Source organism: Anomaloglossus baeobatrachus, chromosome 3 (assembly GCF_048569485.1).
Source record: "Anomaloglossus baeobatrachus isolate aAnoBae1 chromosome 3, aAnoBae1.hap1, whole genome shotgun sequence".
Classification (NCBI taxonomy): Eukaryota; Metazoa; Chordata; class Amphibia; order Anura; family Aromobatidae; genus Anomaloglossus; species Anomaloglossus baeobatrachus.
Genome location: NC_134355.1, coordinates 130489141 through 130503367, shown reverse-complemented (window position 1 = coordinate 130503367; position 14227 = coordinate 130489141).

Here is a 14227-nt window from a genome sequence, read left to right as displayed (position 1 = left end):
AAATAATGGTGTCCACACAAAATATTGACATTTGGGGCTCAAATTCCATCTTCCCTTAGGGGTGTACTGACTTGTGTTGCCAGCGGTTTGGACATTAATGGCTGTGTGTTGAGTTTAGAGGGCAACCAAAATTACACTGTTATACAAGCTGTACACTGACTACTATACATTGCATCAAAGTGTCATATCTTCAGTGTTGTCCCATGAAAAGAACTAATAAAAAATTACAAAAATGTGAGGGGTGTACTCACTTTTGTGATGTACTGTACTTCATTAATAAAATTTAAAGTTATTGCTCTCGAAAAACAGCAAAATCCAGAAATAATTAGCCAAAGTAAAGCTAGCCACACTAGATCCTTAAAGGGGTTCTCAATTGAACATAATCATCAAGGTTTGATGGATAAAAGAAACATAGTCAAAGAAATGCATTTACGTATGCAGGCCTGTGGCTGACCACATTTCACATGGATCTTTCAAATACTTTAAATTAGGAGAGCTATAATCTATGGGTTTAGCAAAGTAAAATAACAAGTCTTCTAAAAATATTCCAGTAGTCATAGAACTGGAATGATAAAATGACATAAGCATAGTCTGAGATTAAAAAATACAAAATCATTATTTCATCTTATAAGGTATATTTATAGTACTATGATAGCCCTATGCCAATAGACCAAAAAGAATGTGGTATAACAGGGATCTATATAAAATGCCAGCATTCCTTTCACATTTTTTTCACAGGAAGAAAAGAAATTGGAGAATGCAATGTATATGTATGTGATGAGTGCATGGTGGTGTTCAAATCAGAAAGACTTGACCTATATTTATTTGTAATTTACTATTTGAAATACATATGAGTGGATCATTTCAAATTCGCCAGCTTAGCTGAATATATACCCCCAAATCTTATTTGCGTCAAATCTACTCTTTGAAATCGCATTACTGAAAAGTCTATAATTGACTGTATAATATATGTATATCAATCTGAGTTCTCCTAAGGCTTCCTTCACACATCTTTTTCCGGTACATGTGACGTCCGTTTTCACAAGTACCAGAGACACAGACACACGTATTAAAATCAATGGGTTTGCACACACGTCCAGCTTTTGACTCTGGTGACATGTCTGTTTTCTGCCAGCAGCACAGATGTCACACGGACCGCACACTGATGTGATCCATGTGACACGTACCGGAGGAAACATAGGTCACTTAAAAAAAATCTACATATATTATACTTACCTATTTCCGGCGCTGCTGTCTTTGCCACTGCTGTAGATTCCGGGTCCTGCTCATTATGGCTCATAAATATTCTCTGCACTAACCACGGACCCGGAAGCAACAGCAGCGCTGGGGACAGGTAAGTATACAATTTCGTGCTGTCTGTGTCCTATCCAGATGTCACACGGACACCACACTGATGCCATATGGATGGCACATGGAACTTCACAACGGACCGTGCAAAATGTTATTTTTTTGCACGGACGTGTAAAGGGTGCCTTTGCCCGTGTTATCCTCAATTTGAGTTTTTAAATGCAAACGCAACCTTATTAATCTACAAGTGACCTCACCATTTCTGGCTGGAGGAAATCAGTGGTATTTACTTGGCATGATGTAAGGACCTAATAGACCGAAAAACTAAACTTCTCTAAAAACAATATTTATTTATAAACGTTAAAATAGTTAAATCAAGCCATATCTCAAACTATCATATATAGCTATATCGGTCAGTGAGCACACACCAGGTCGTGCAGAGCTGAATACACTCTGATAGGGATATTAGTCTAGAAGGTGAGGGATAGCCCGATGTGATTTTACTTAGTGGTTTTAGGGATAACAATAAGGTATTAAGCTAGAGGCTAGGCTGCAATTCCTTAATCTCACCCCTTCCTGGCCGCGGAGGTTAATACAGTACACTGGTTAGTATTAGGTATTATTGTTGGTCATATGAGCAGTTCCCAATCGGAATTACTTATACACAAACTCCCTTTTAGAAATATATGAAAAAAAAAAGGGGGGGGGGTCTAAAAGTAGCTATTTGAGACTACTACTTAGTACAACCGACCAACAAATTATTTGTGGACCCGTAATTAATTAAGTCCCAGTTAGGTAAACTTATCTTGCTGGAGAGTGAACTCCCAGAAGAATCCTGACGTGTTTCCCCCACTTTGTTTGGGGTTCATCAGGGGATGTTACCACACTGTGAAAATTCACCAATTCCAGGTCACCTAAGTAAAGAGCACAATGCCAAATAAAACTAGATGTAATTAAGCTGCCATCCAAATGCCTAGTATTGCGCATATGGAAATCCAGTAGAGATAAAATATGTATTCCCCAGCTACATACCTTATAGTTTTTAGTGTTCTGTAAACAGATCCCTTTAAGATGTTGAAGAGAGTGATTTAAAGGTCCTCTTGTCCTGTGCCAAAGGGGACTTCAGCAACCCACCCTGTCAGTACGGGACTGAATAGGATCCGCACGTGTCTATTGCAGCTGATTGTTTTAAAGGCTGGGAGATTCCCGCCACTCCCCCTAGCCAGAAATTGAGTGCCATAACTATTTCACCTTTAACAACAAATTCTACCACCAACTCAGGGGCACAGCAATGGGGAGCCCTTGTGCCCCCACGTATGCTATGTTCCTGGGTTGGTGGAGGATAAGGAGTTCATTGGGGACGAGGATGTCATCTGCACCTTCTGGGGGCGTTATATAGATGACATCCTTGTCCTCTGGACAGGGGATGTTAAGTCCTTTGAAAATTTTGTGACACATCTGAATAATAACACGTTGGGTCTTAGGTTCACCTTTGAAGTCAGGGGAGAGAGGATGAATTTTTTGGATATATCCATCAATAAACACCAGGATGGTTCACTTGGGACAACGATATTTCGTAAACCAACTGCCACCAATTGCCTCCTTAGATGGGAAAGCTACCATCCCCCTGCGCTTCCAGAGGTATTCCACAGGGACAGTTTCTTCGTATAAGAAGGAACTGTTCCTCCCTGCGCGACTTCCACCATCAGGCAGAACAGCTTAAGGGAAGGTTCAGAGACAGGGGATACCCTAATGATGTTCTAAAGACAGCGTATGAAACTGCACGAGATACCAACAGGACAGACTTACTAGTACCTTGTACCAGGATAATGTCTGATTCCATCACCAGACTCATCGGATTATTTGATGATCAGAATGACCAAATTATGAATATCCTCAGACGTCACTGGGACATTTTGGGGGCAGATCCAGATATTAGAGATTTTGTCACACCAAATCCAAGTGTCACCTATAGGAGAGGGAGAACTATTAAAGACCATGTAGTCCATAGCCATTTCCTCCCAAAAAAACCCAATTGGCACGTGGCTTGATCGTAAACCTGTAGGTACGTTCAAATGCGGTTCTTGTAGTTTTTGCCCCTATATTGACCAGAATAAGACCTTTTCCAATTTGCATACAGGGAGAGTATTTCAAATTAAGGATTTTGCTAATTGTCGAACGGAGGGGGTAGTGTATAGATGTACTTGTGCATGCCCCCTCAGTTATATAGACAAGATGAAGCGACAAATCCAGGTACGAATAGGAGAACATCTGGGGGATATTTCCCATAAATGCGATACACCGGTAGCTAGACAAGTAGTCGAACAACACCAGGGAAATTTGAACTCAATCAGGTTTCAGGTGATAGAAGTGCCTAAACCGGTTAGAAAGGGTAACTGGGACCAGAAAATCTTGCAAAGGGAGGCAAGATGGACCTACCTCCTAGACACTGTTAATCCCAAAGGCCTCAATGAGATATTACATAGTCTTTTACTAGGCAATGTCCCACTAGCCAGATTCCTACTCCACACTGATGAGGGGCAAATACCCCGAAACGGCTGTCTGTGGATGGATACCATGTTTGGCATAGGTGGTCTCCTTGACTGGAGACTGCCCTTCCCGTGGTTGTTCCTTCCCGGTGAAAGACCTGGCTAGTTTCCTGCCAGCGTTGAGAAACATGTGATGGTGTCTCCGAAGGCCTTCTTGCTTTGAATATTTCCCGGGGGCATTGCTCTAGAATCACTGCGTTGAGAAACACGTGATGGTGTCTCCGCAGTGGTGGATGTTGATCTCCCTAAGGTCAACCATCCTTGCTCACATAGTCTTTTACTAGGCAATGTCCCACTAGCCAGATTCCTACTCCACACTGATGAGGGGCAAATACCCCGAAACGGCTGTCTGTGGATGGATACCATGTTTGGCATAGGTGGTCTCCTTGACTGGAGACTGCCCTTCCCGTGGTTGTTCCTTCCCGGTGAAAGACCTGGCTAGTTTCCTGCCAGCGTTGAGAAACATGTGATGGTGTCTCCGCAGGCCTTCTTGCTTTGAATATTTCCCAGGGGGCATTGCTCTAGAATCACTGCGTTGAGAAACACGTGATGGTGTCTCCGCAGTGGTGGATGTTGATCTCCCTAAGGTCAACCATCCTTGCTCTCAATGAGATATTAAGCTTCACGAGCTTTAAATAAAACTAGGCACCTAGAAGGCTGGTCTCAGAGCTAGTTTCTAATTCGTCACTATTTTTCTTCTGTTCAAGCCCCTTTGAAGAAACTAATTAATTATTTATGTATATGCCAGTTTATTGCGGATTCTTGTCTGCAAATAATCCTTATGTCATTTTGGCCTATATATTAATATAGTAGTAACCTTTACATTTCTAACCAGGGGCTGAAGGCGCTGATACTTTCTGCCAGGTTAAATACCTTTTTCCTAGTATGCGTACAATCGTACTCCTCTTTGAGGTTCCCTAATAAATCTGGAATTGTACCTGTGGCTAAGTCCCCCTATTTTTGAATTTTCCTCTAATCTATATATTTTCTCATACGCATCTGCATTTCAGGCTAGGCCCGCCTCGATTTGATACTGTGAGTACCCCTCACGTTTACGCAGTGCATAGAGAAGGTTCGCTTCTTTTGACCGATATCATACAAATTTACCATCAGTAAAGAACTGATGTGTACCTATATGGCTGGCGGTTTGCATTTTAATATACACCCTCATATGACTGGGTTATGCTTTTCCACCATTTTTTGAACGCGCCTTCGATATACATCCTCATGTGCGTTCTTATATTAATACATATTCTAAATTGTGGAACGCATCTGCGTCCCTTCGACAGGAGGAGTGTATGGTCATGCATGGGACTGCCCTCCCTCTTCTCTCAGCCTGCAACGTCACATCCCTGGGCGGACCTAGGACGAGTGACAGAGTGGGCTGCCTTTGTACTGCTGTCTATGAGGATATGCGTAAATTCGGATTCGCATACGACTGCGTAACGATCTTAACCCCCGTAGGTCTGAACGCAATTGCGACCGGCACCTTATGTGCGTTCTCTAAGTATAACGTTTAAGCTGTGGAACGCATTTGCGCTCCACAGTGACAGCTCACATCCGGATATGCGCACATCAGTTTACAGGGGAGTGTATTGTCACTCTTGGGGCCTGCCCCTTCCTCCCTCGTGGCTCTGTGATGTTGTATCTGGGGGCGGACCAGGAATGAGTGATGCAGCAGTTTGAGCCTGCATACAGTTAGGTCCAGAAATATTTGGACAGTGACACAAGTTTTGTTATTTTAGCTGTTTACAAAAACATGTTCAGAAATACAATTATATATATAATATGGGCTGAAAGTGCACACTCCCAGCTACAATATGAGAGTTTTCACATCCAAATCGGAGAAAGGGTTTAGGAATCATAGCTCTGTAATGCATAGCCTCCTCTTTTTCAAGGGACCAAAAGTAATTGGACAAGGGACTCTAAGGGCTGCAATTAACTCTGAAGGCGTCTCCCTCGTTAACCTGTAATCAATGAAGTAGTTAAAAGGTCTGGGGTTGATTACAGGTGTGTGGTTTTGCATTTGGAAGCTGTTGCTGTGACCAGACAACATGCGGTCTAAGGAACTCTCAATTGAGGTGAAGCAGAACATCCTGAGGCTGAAAAAAAGAAAAAATCCATCAGAGAGATAGCAGACATGCTTGGAGTAGCAAAATCAACAGTCGAGTAAATTCTGAGAAAAAAGGAATTGACTGGTGAGCTTGGGAACTCAAAAAGGCCTGGGCGTCCACGGATGACAACAGTGGTGGATGATCGCCGCATACTTTCTTTGGTGAAGAAGAACCCGTTCACAACATCAACTGAAGTCCAGAACACTCTCAGTGAAGTAGGTGTATCTGTCTCTAAGTCAACAGTAAAGAGAAGACTCCATGAAAGTAAATACAAAGGGTTCACATCTAGATGCAAACCATTCATCAATTCCAAAAATAGACAGGCCAGAGTTAAATTTGCTGAAAAACACCTCATGAAGCCAGCTCAGTTCTGGAAAAGTATTCTATGGACAGATGAGACAAAGATCAACCTGTACCAGAATGATGGGAAGAAAAAAGTTTGGAGAAGAAAGGGAACGGCACATGATCCAAGGCACACCACATCCTCTGTAAAACATGGTGGAGGCAACGTGATGGCATAGGCATGCATGGCTTTCAATGGCACTGGGTCACTTGTGTTTATTGATGACATAACAGCAGACAAGAGTAGCCAGATGAATTCTGAAGTGTATCGGGATATACTTTCAACCCAGATTCAGCCAAATGCCGCAAAGTTGATCGGTCGGCGCTTCATAGTACAGATGGACAATGACCCCAAGCATACAGCCAAAGCTACCCAGGAGTTCATGAGTGCAAAAAAGTGGAACATTCTGCAATGGCCAAGTCAATCACCAGATCTTAACCCAATTGAGCATGCATTTCACTTGCTCAAATCCAGACTTAAGACGGAAAGACCCACAAACAAGCAAGACCTGAAGGCTGCGGCTGTAAAGGCCTGGCAAAGCATTAAGAAGGAGGAAACCCAGCGTTTGGTGATGTCCATGGGTTCCAGACTTAAGGCAGTGATTGCCTCCAAAGGATTCGCAACAAAGTATTGAAAATAAAAATATTTTGTTTGGGTTTGGTTTATTTGTCCAATTACTTTTGACCTCCTAAAATGTGGAGTGTTTGTAAAGAAATGTGTACAATTCCTACAATTTCTATCAGATATTTTTGTTCAAACCTTCAAATTAAACGTTACAATCTGCACTTGAATTCTGTTGTAGAGGTTTCATTTCAAATCCAATGTGGTGGCATGCAGAGCCCAACTCGCGAAAATTGTGTCACTGTCCAAATATTTCTGGACCTAACTGTATCTAGGTATGGAGTGGGCGTGTGTATTTTTCCTGAGTTCGCAACGTCATGTAGATGGGCGGGCTGAGGACAAGCAGTGCCTTGTACAACGCACCGCTTATAGCGCTACAGATTTAGCGCATGCGCACTGCATGGCACTCAATTTCTGGCTAGGGTGGAGTGGCGGGAATCTCCCAGCCTTTAAAACGATCAGCTGCAATAGACACGTGCGGATCCTATTCAGCCCCGTTCTGACAGGGTGGGTTGCTGAAGTCGCCTTTGGCACAGGACAAGAGGACCTTTAAATCACTCTCCAATATCTTAAAGGGATCGATTTACAGGACACTAAAAACTATAAGGATTCTCTACTGGATTTGGATATGCGCAATACTAGGCATTTGGATGGCAGCTTAATTACATCTAGTTTAATTTGACCTGGAATTGGTGAATTTTCACGGTGTGGTAACATCCCCTGATGAACCCCAAACAAGGTGGGGGAAACGCGTCGGGTCCTTCTGGGAGTTCACTCTCCAGAAAGATAAGTTTACCTAACTGGGACTTAATTACGGGTCCACAAATAATTTGTTGGCCGGTTGTACTAAGTAGTAGTCTCAAATAGCTACTTTTAGACCCCCCCCCCTTTTTTTCATATATTTCTAAAAGGGAGTTTGTGTATAAGTAATTCCGATTGGGAACTGCTCTTATGACCAACAAAAATACCTAATACCAACCAGTAGAGATGAGCGAACCGGTCGCGGTTCGGCTCGAGGTCGGTTCGCCGAACGGAGGTCCCGTTCGAGTTCGGTTCGTCGAACGTTCGACGAACCGAACTCGAACTGCATAGGAAACAATGGCAGGCAATCACAAACACATAAAAACACCTAGAAAACACCCTCAAAAAATGTCCAAAAGGTGATAAACAACTCACAACACAACACAAACACATGGGAAAGTGACAAGGACATATACTCATGCGAAAACAAAAGAGCTGGACAAGGAAAAAGAGGAGGAGACACAGATATATGAGTATATGCAAGGAAACGTCGATGCCATTACTGTACAACTTGAGCCCTGCTCATTTTAGGCTTCCAATCTGGATAAATTGCCTGAGCTTGCCACGTACGCCTTAGGGATCTTGTCGTGTCCTGCAGCCAGTGTTCTCTCGGAACCTGTCTTCAGTGCTTCTGGGGGTCTGCTGGCAGATAAGCACACGTGTCTGTCCACTGACAATGTGGACATGGCTCTCAGAGGACTTTTCTTCCCCTGGGTCAGCCAGGGGAGGCGAAAGGCACGCGTATTTTTGAGAGTGCTTCATGCAAAGCATCGGTTTCATTTTGAAAAGGGGGATCAAGTGATGCCAGTCAAGTGGGGTGTGTGTGGCCCAATTAGTGGAAACGAGGGAGACTGTGGTTGGAGTCCCCTCGCTGTGTTTTACATGATTTTCGAAGGGCATGACATGCCTAGGAGGTTGAGTTTCATCATCTGCAACTTGTTGGCAACAGAAAGGCTGCCTTTACACCCTTTTGAGACCGAGGATTTTCGAGACCTTATGCCCATTGCAGTGCCCCAAGAGCCGATGGCCAGTCGTCACTCCTTCTCCAAGAAAGGCGTGCCCGCGCTACCACAGCAGGTCGCACACAACCTCACCGATTCCTTGAGAAACTCTGTGTGTGACAGGGTGCATTTCACCAGAGATACTTGGACCAGTAAGCATGGATAGGAGAGTTACATGTTGCTGACTGGGCACTGGGTAACTATGGTGAGAGATGGAGAAGGGTTTGCTGTACAAGTCTTGCGTCCCCACGACTTGTGTGTCAATCCTTCCTCTGTATGTACAAGTTCCTCCACTGCTTCTGCCTCCTTAACCTCGTGTGGGTCCTCCACCTCGGCCCAAACCCTGTGTGGTCAGGCCACCCTTCCTTGTAACTGCGCCCAAGGAATCCCACACACCTCCTTACTATGCTGGCAGCAGAGCTCAAGGCCATCAGGCGGTCAAATGTTTACTTTGAAATGTAGGGGAAATGTGAGACACCGCTGAGGAATTGTGGACGGTTAGCTCTGGAGAGTGAGACCGAGTTTCATCAAATGGTTGTCTCCACTCAACCAGCAGCCAGGGAAGGTCGGGTGTGACAATGATGCAAACCAGTCTGCGACCCTTCTTCAGGGCCATGTGACACACGTGCCTTGTATGGCTCACGTGTTGAACCTGGTTGTCCAGCAATTTTTAAAACACTATCCCGGCCTACATGGCCTTCTGCAGAGGGCACGGTGTAACGCCTGCCTGGATCGACACACTCAGATGGGCTGTAAAGGATAGGCTAGAGGCAAGCCACTCACCAAGCTGGACACCCAGAACCCTGAAACACTTTAACCCCTATACAGTGATTTGGAATTACACAGGGCCCAAGTTGATCAATACCTGTGGAAGGCTGCAGTTCCAGAGAATAGTAGTCATGCAGGGTCAAAAACATTAATTGTGGAAGAGGAACAGAATGGGATGGCCAGGACTTAATCAGAAAACAAGCAGAGGTGAAATGTGGATCGGCCAACGAGGTACATAAACAGCAAGCAGGAAACGTAGTCAGGTAACAAGCACACAAACTCATAAAACTGAACTGGGGGTAACACTAACCAGAGGTTCATAGCTTTGTCTGGCAGTGGTCTGCAGACAGGAGGGGCCTAAAAAAGGGTGTGGTGTCTTCCCATTGGTTGTAGCTGAATGATGGTACTTCATCTGTGAGATACCCACCACCTACATTCAGCCTGTGGTTCTGTATCTGTCAAGGTAACGCAACCCAGTGGGTGACCATAACCTGCGTCCACCTGCGCCGCAGGCATCGACTCCTTTCCCATCATCAGCACTATGCACGAAAGGAACACTTTGTCACCTGGCGACCGGAGTACAAATTGATTGAGTGGACTACGTTGGTGACTTAACAGCCGTGTGCGGCAATGATGCAAACCTGTCTGCGGCCCTTCGTCAGGGCAATGTGACACACGTGCCTTGTATGGCTCACGTGTTGAATCTGATTCTCCAGCAATTTTTAAAATACCATCCCGGCCTACATGGCCTTGTGCAGCGGGCACGCTGCTATGTGCTCACTTTCATCCTTCGCACCCAGCAGCTCAACAACTTTCATCGCTCCTGAAGTCTTAGGGTCTGGCGGTTAAACGCCTGAAATGCGATGTTCCGACACGCAGGAATTTGAATCTGCACATGTTTCAGCGTCTGTGGCAGCACCGCAGAGCCCTGCTGAAATACGGTATGACGTATACCCTGGGCTAACTTGATCCAGAGGTGGTGCAGATCACGCTGCTGGAGTGGTGTTAGATCAAGGACCTATGCACCCTTCTACACAGTTTACAAATATCGACGAAGATCTTTAGCACTGGCGATGCCATTCTCAGCGTGACAATTCTGGTCATCTATAAGATGGAGCACACTGTATGCATTATTCGGAGTCAGGTGTTGGTCCAAGAGGAAGGGGAGGAAGTACAGGAGGAGTCATATGCAGAAGGGATAATAAGATCTACAAGGTCCAGACGGTGAGCGGCACCTAGGCGGAAGTCAAGGGACGGTGGGGGAGAGGGATTAACAAGGGCGCATAGTATCTGCAAAAATTGTTGAGGAAGGTGCAGGAGCCCATGAAGAAATGGAGGAAGAACTGGCGATGGGCATGGAAGACTCAGCAGATGAGTGAGAGCTTGCTCACATTTCGGTTGTGCAAGGTTGTGGGGAGAGGGCAGAGGAAGGAGCCACGATTCTCACCTCTCTGCCACCAACACACCAAGGACTTGGTCCTCCTGGATGCACAAGACACATGAGTGCCTTCTTGCTGCACTACCTACAACATGACCCTCGGATTGTACGAATTCGAAGTAATGCTAACTACTGGGTTGCCACACTGTTAGATCCCTGGTACAAGACAAAATTTGGCGAAATAATTCCTGCCATAGAGAGGGACGCACGTATACAGGATTATCTGCAGAAGGTGGTACGGATTCTTAGATCTGCTTTTCCAGTAAACACCAGTGCTGCACAGAGTCAATCTCAACGCTTTGTCATGGATAGGAGGAAATGGTCTTTTACTTGTCCACATCTGAGGGACCGAGGGCTGGCTGCTGGGCTGAGATGGCATTGAGTACGGTGTCCCTGCAGAGTTGCACTTTTGGTCATATACAAAATGAGTTGAAAAAGGACAGATGCTGGTGGAAAGGGGAACAGGTGTGTTGGAAAGGGGAAAAAAGTTTTTGTCCGTGGGTTTGGTGGTTAAGCAAAAGTAACATTTGCTGAAGAAACACCATCTGTTACAGTGGGACTGGCAGATTTGGATAAGGTGGTATATACTATGTTACCGCTATATAACGAAAATTAATAAGAAAAGAAAGAGAAAGGTATATATCCCCATCAGCAGTCAGTGTCCACCGTGCTCCCAGATGGAAAAGGAGAGGTTGGCAACTGGAAGGTTAGGTGGAGGATACAGATCTGTGTGGCTATGAAACTAATAGTTGCCTGAACCGAGTTAGACGCCACTCGGATCTTGAGACTGGGAGCCATGTTAGCGTCACAGGGTCCACACGCCCACCCAGCCCAGGAACTCCCTGTTAACATCACAGGGGCCATTCAGTACACTGACCGTGTGCATTGGGGCCACACCTGTGGACAGCAGGCGCATCAGCAGCCGCAGGCTTGTTAATGCCACTGGGCTGCACAAGCAGGACTTGTAGGACAGGAGCTGGTCTTAACCGTTCTGCTTTACCAACTGTGGTGGCGGCCTGCATCGACGCCCTATCCCTGCCTACCTCTGGCCTAAAGCTGCAATGGGTTCAACACATGGAGGTGTGCTCTTTCGGAGCATAATAGAAGACTGCGCACCTCCTTGTTGGCTCCAGCCCGTTTTATAACCTGGGTCCGCCCCAAACCAGGGTGGACCACAATGCACCTCCTGGAGACAAAAGCAGAGTGACACGTCATGAGTGGCATAACTAGCGTCCTATTTGGAACCGCAACTTCAATAATGACCTCATGGCTGCCACGACACAAACACCTCACCAGTCATCGTCTGACCATCAATAATGAGGTGACAAGTCATAGGGGCGGGCCTCTGCAAGCCATTTGGGAGTGGCCTGGCCACATCGTCAGGACACCTGATGCCCTGTGGTCTATATGGGCCCCCCACATCAGGGGCAGTGCCAAAGAGTTCATTACCGGACCTAGTCTCTGATGTAGTAAGTGCCTGAGCATGGTCAGTTGCATGAAATACAGTCTCTGAAAAAAGACTATCAGCTTTAGCATGGTGTCTAGGCACAAAACAGGACTTAGACCCGGCACGGAATGCAAGTACCTGTGCAAAGAGGCTTTTCGCACTAAGTGTGGGAGCATGCGCTGTATCCCGAAATGAAGACTTAGCCTCAGGAATGGCACAGTCAGGCTGAGCATACTCACTAGGCGAAACACTGTAGTTAGGCTGCAGCTGGGGTAAATCGGCACACACATGCGCACTAGCTGCCTCTCCACACTTACACGTGGAGGAGAAATTTCTCTTCGGGTGTGGACTTGGAGATGCTGTCTATGAACAGAAGGAAAAGCTAAAGGAAGCCTCACTTTCTATCCCTCCGAATTATCAAATGCAGCAATGAATTCCCTGAGTTTGCTATAACATTAGCGTAGCAAAATGTGCATGAGGGTGTCATGCAGAGGTGCTAGAAATAGCTTGGCACCAGTGGGACAATAATGAAATACAACAGCCAGTTCTATGATGCCACTAAATGGCAGCATTTTTTGCTATCATTATAGCTTATTAAAAACAGGGCAGGTGGGTGTCATGCAGAGGTGCTGCACATAGATTTGCACCAGTGGGGCACTAATGGAGTACAACAGCCACTTCTTGTATGCCACTAAGTTTACTCAATTTTTGGTATTATAATGTCTTAGTAAGTAACAATGAGTTTGAGTGTGCAATGCAGGCAGAGGTGCTGCAAATATCTTTGCACTTGTGGGACGATACAGAAGTCCAACAGCCACTTTTATGATGCCACTAAGTTCACTCAGTGTTTGCTAGTATAATGGCTTAGTAACAATGAGTTTGAGTGTGCAAAGGGCAGGAGGGTACAGTGGCAGGGTTGTGGGTCTCTGGGTAGAGGAAAGGAAGCCTGCCTTTCTATCCCTCCTAATGGGGAAATGCAGCGAGGAAATCCCTGACCTTAGCTACACAGACGCTGTCATCTTGTGTAGCTGTTAAACTCTGTTTTCAGGACCTGTCACCTATGGCTCTGACCCTGTGTATGGAGCGTATACAGCAGTATCGGGCGATAGGAGCTGCGCCAGTGATGTCTGACACCAAGGACGCACAAGGCAGATAATGGCGTGCTGGAGGAAAATGTCCGGTTTTATAATGCAGGGACATGTGACATGGACATCCTATCACACATGCCATTGCTTCACTGGCTAAAAGTCCACTTAGCTGTGTGTGTGTCTGGGATTGGCTGACATGCTGGCCCGCCCAACTACACGCGCGCGCTTAGGGAACGAAGACAAGGAAAAAAAAAATGGCAGCAGTGATCTGAATGCGCTGTTCCCACACACTATACACTGAAATGTCATAATAGTGTGAGTCACAGAGTGACTTACACTATTACAGCGGAAAGCCAGCTAGGAATTAGCTGTTTTTTTTGCCACTAGAACCGTTCTCGAACGTATCTAGAACTATAGAGCTTTAGCAAAAAAGCTCGAGTTCTAGTTCGATCTAGAACAGCCCCAAAATCACTCGAGCCGCGAACTGGAGAACCTCGAACCGCGCTCAACTCTACTAACCAGTGTACTGACTATTAGAGTTGAGCGCGGTTTGAGGTTCTCCAGTTCGCGGCTCGAGTGATTTTGGGGCTGTTCTAGATCGAACTAGAACTCGAGCTTTTTTGCTAAAGCTCTATAGTTCTAGATACGTTCGAGAACGGTTCTAGCGGCAAAAAAAAAACAGCTAATTCCTAGCTGGCTTTCCGCTGTAATAGTGTAAGTCACTCTGTGACTCACACTATTATGACAGT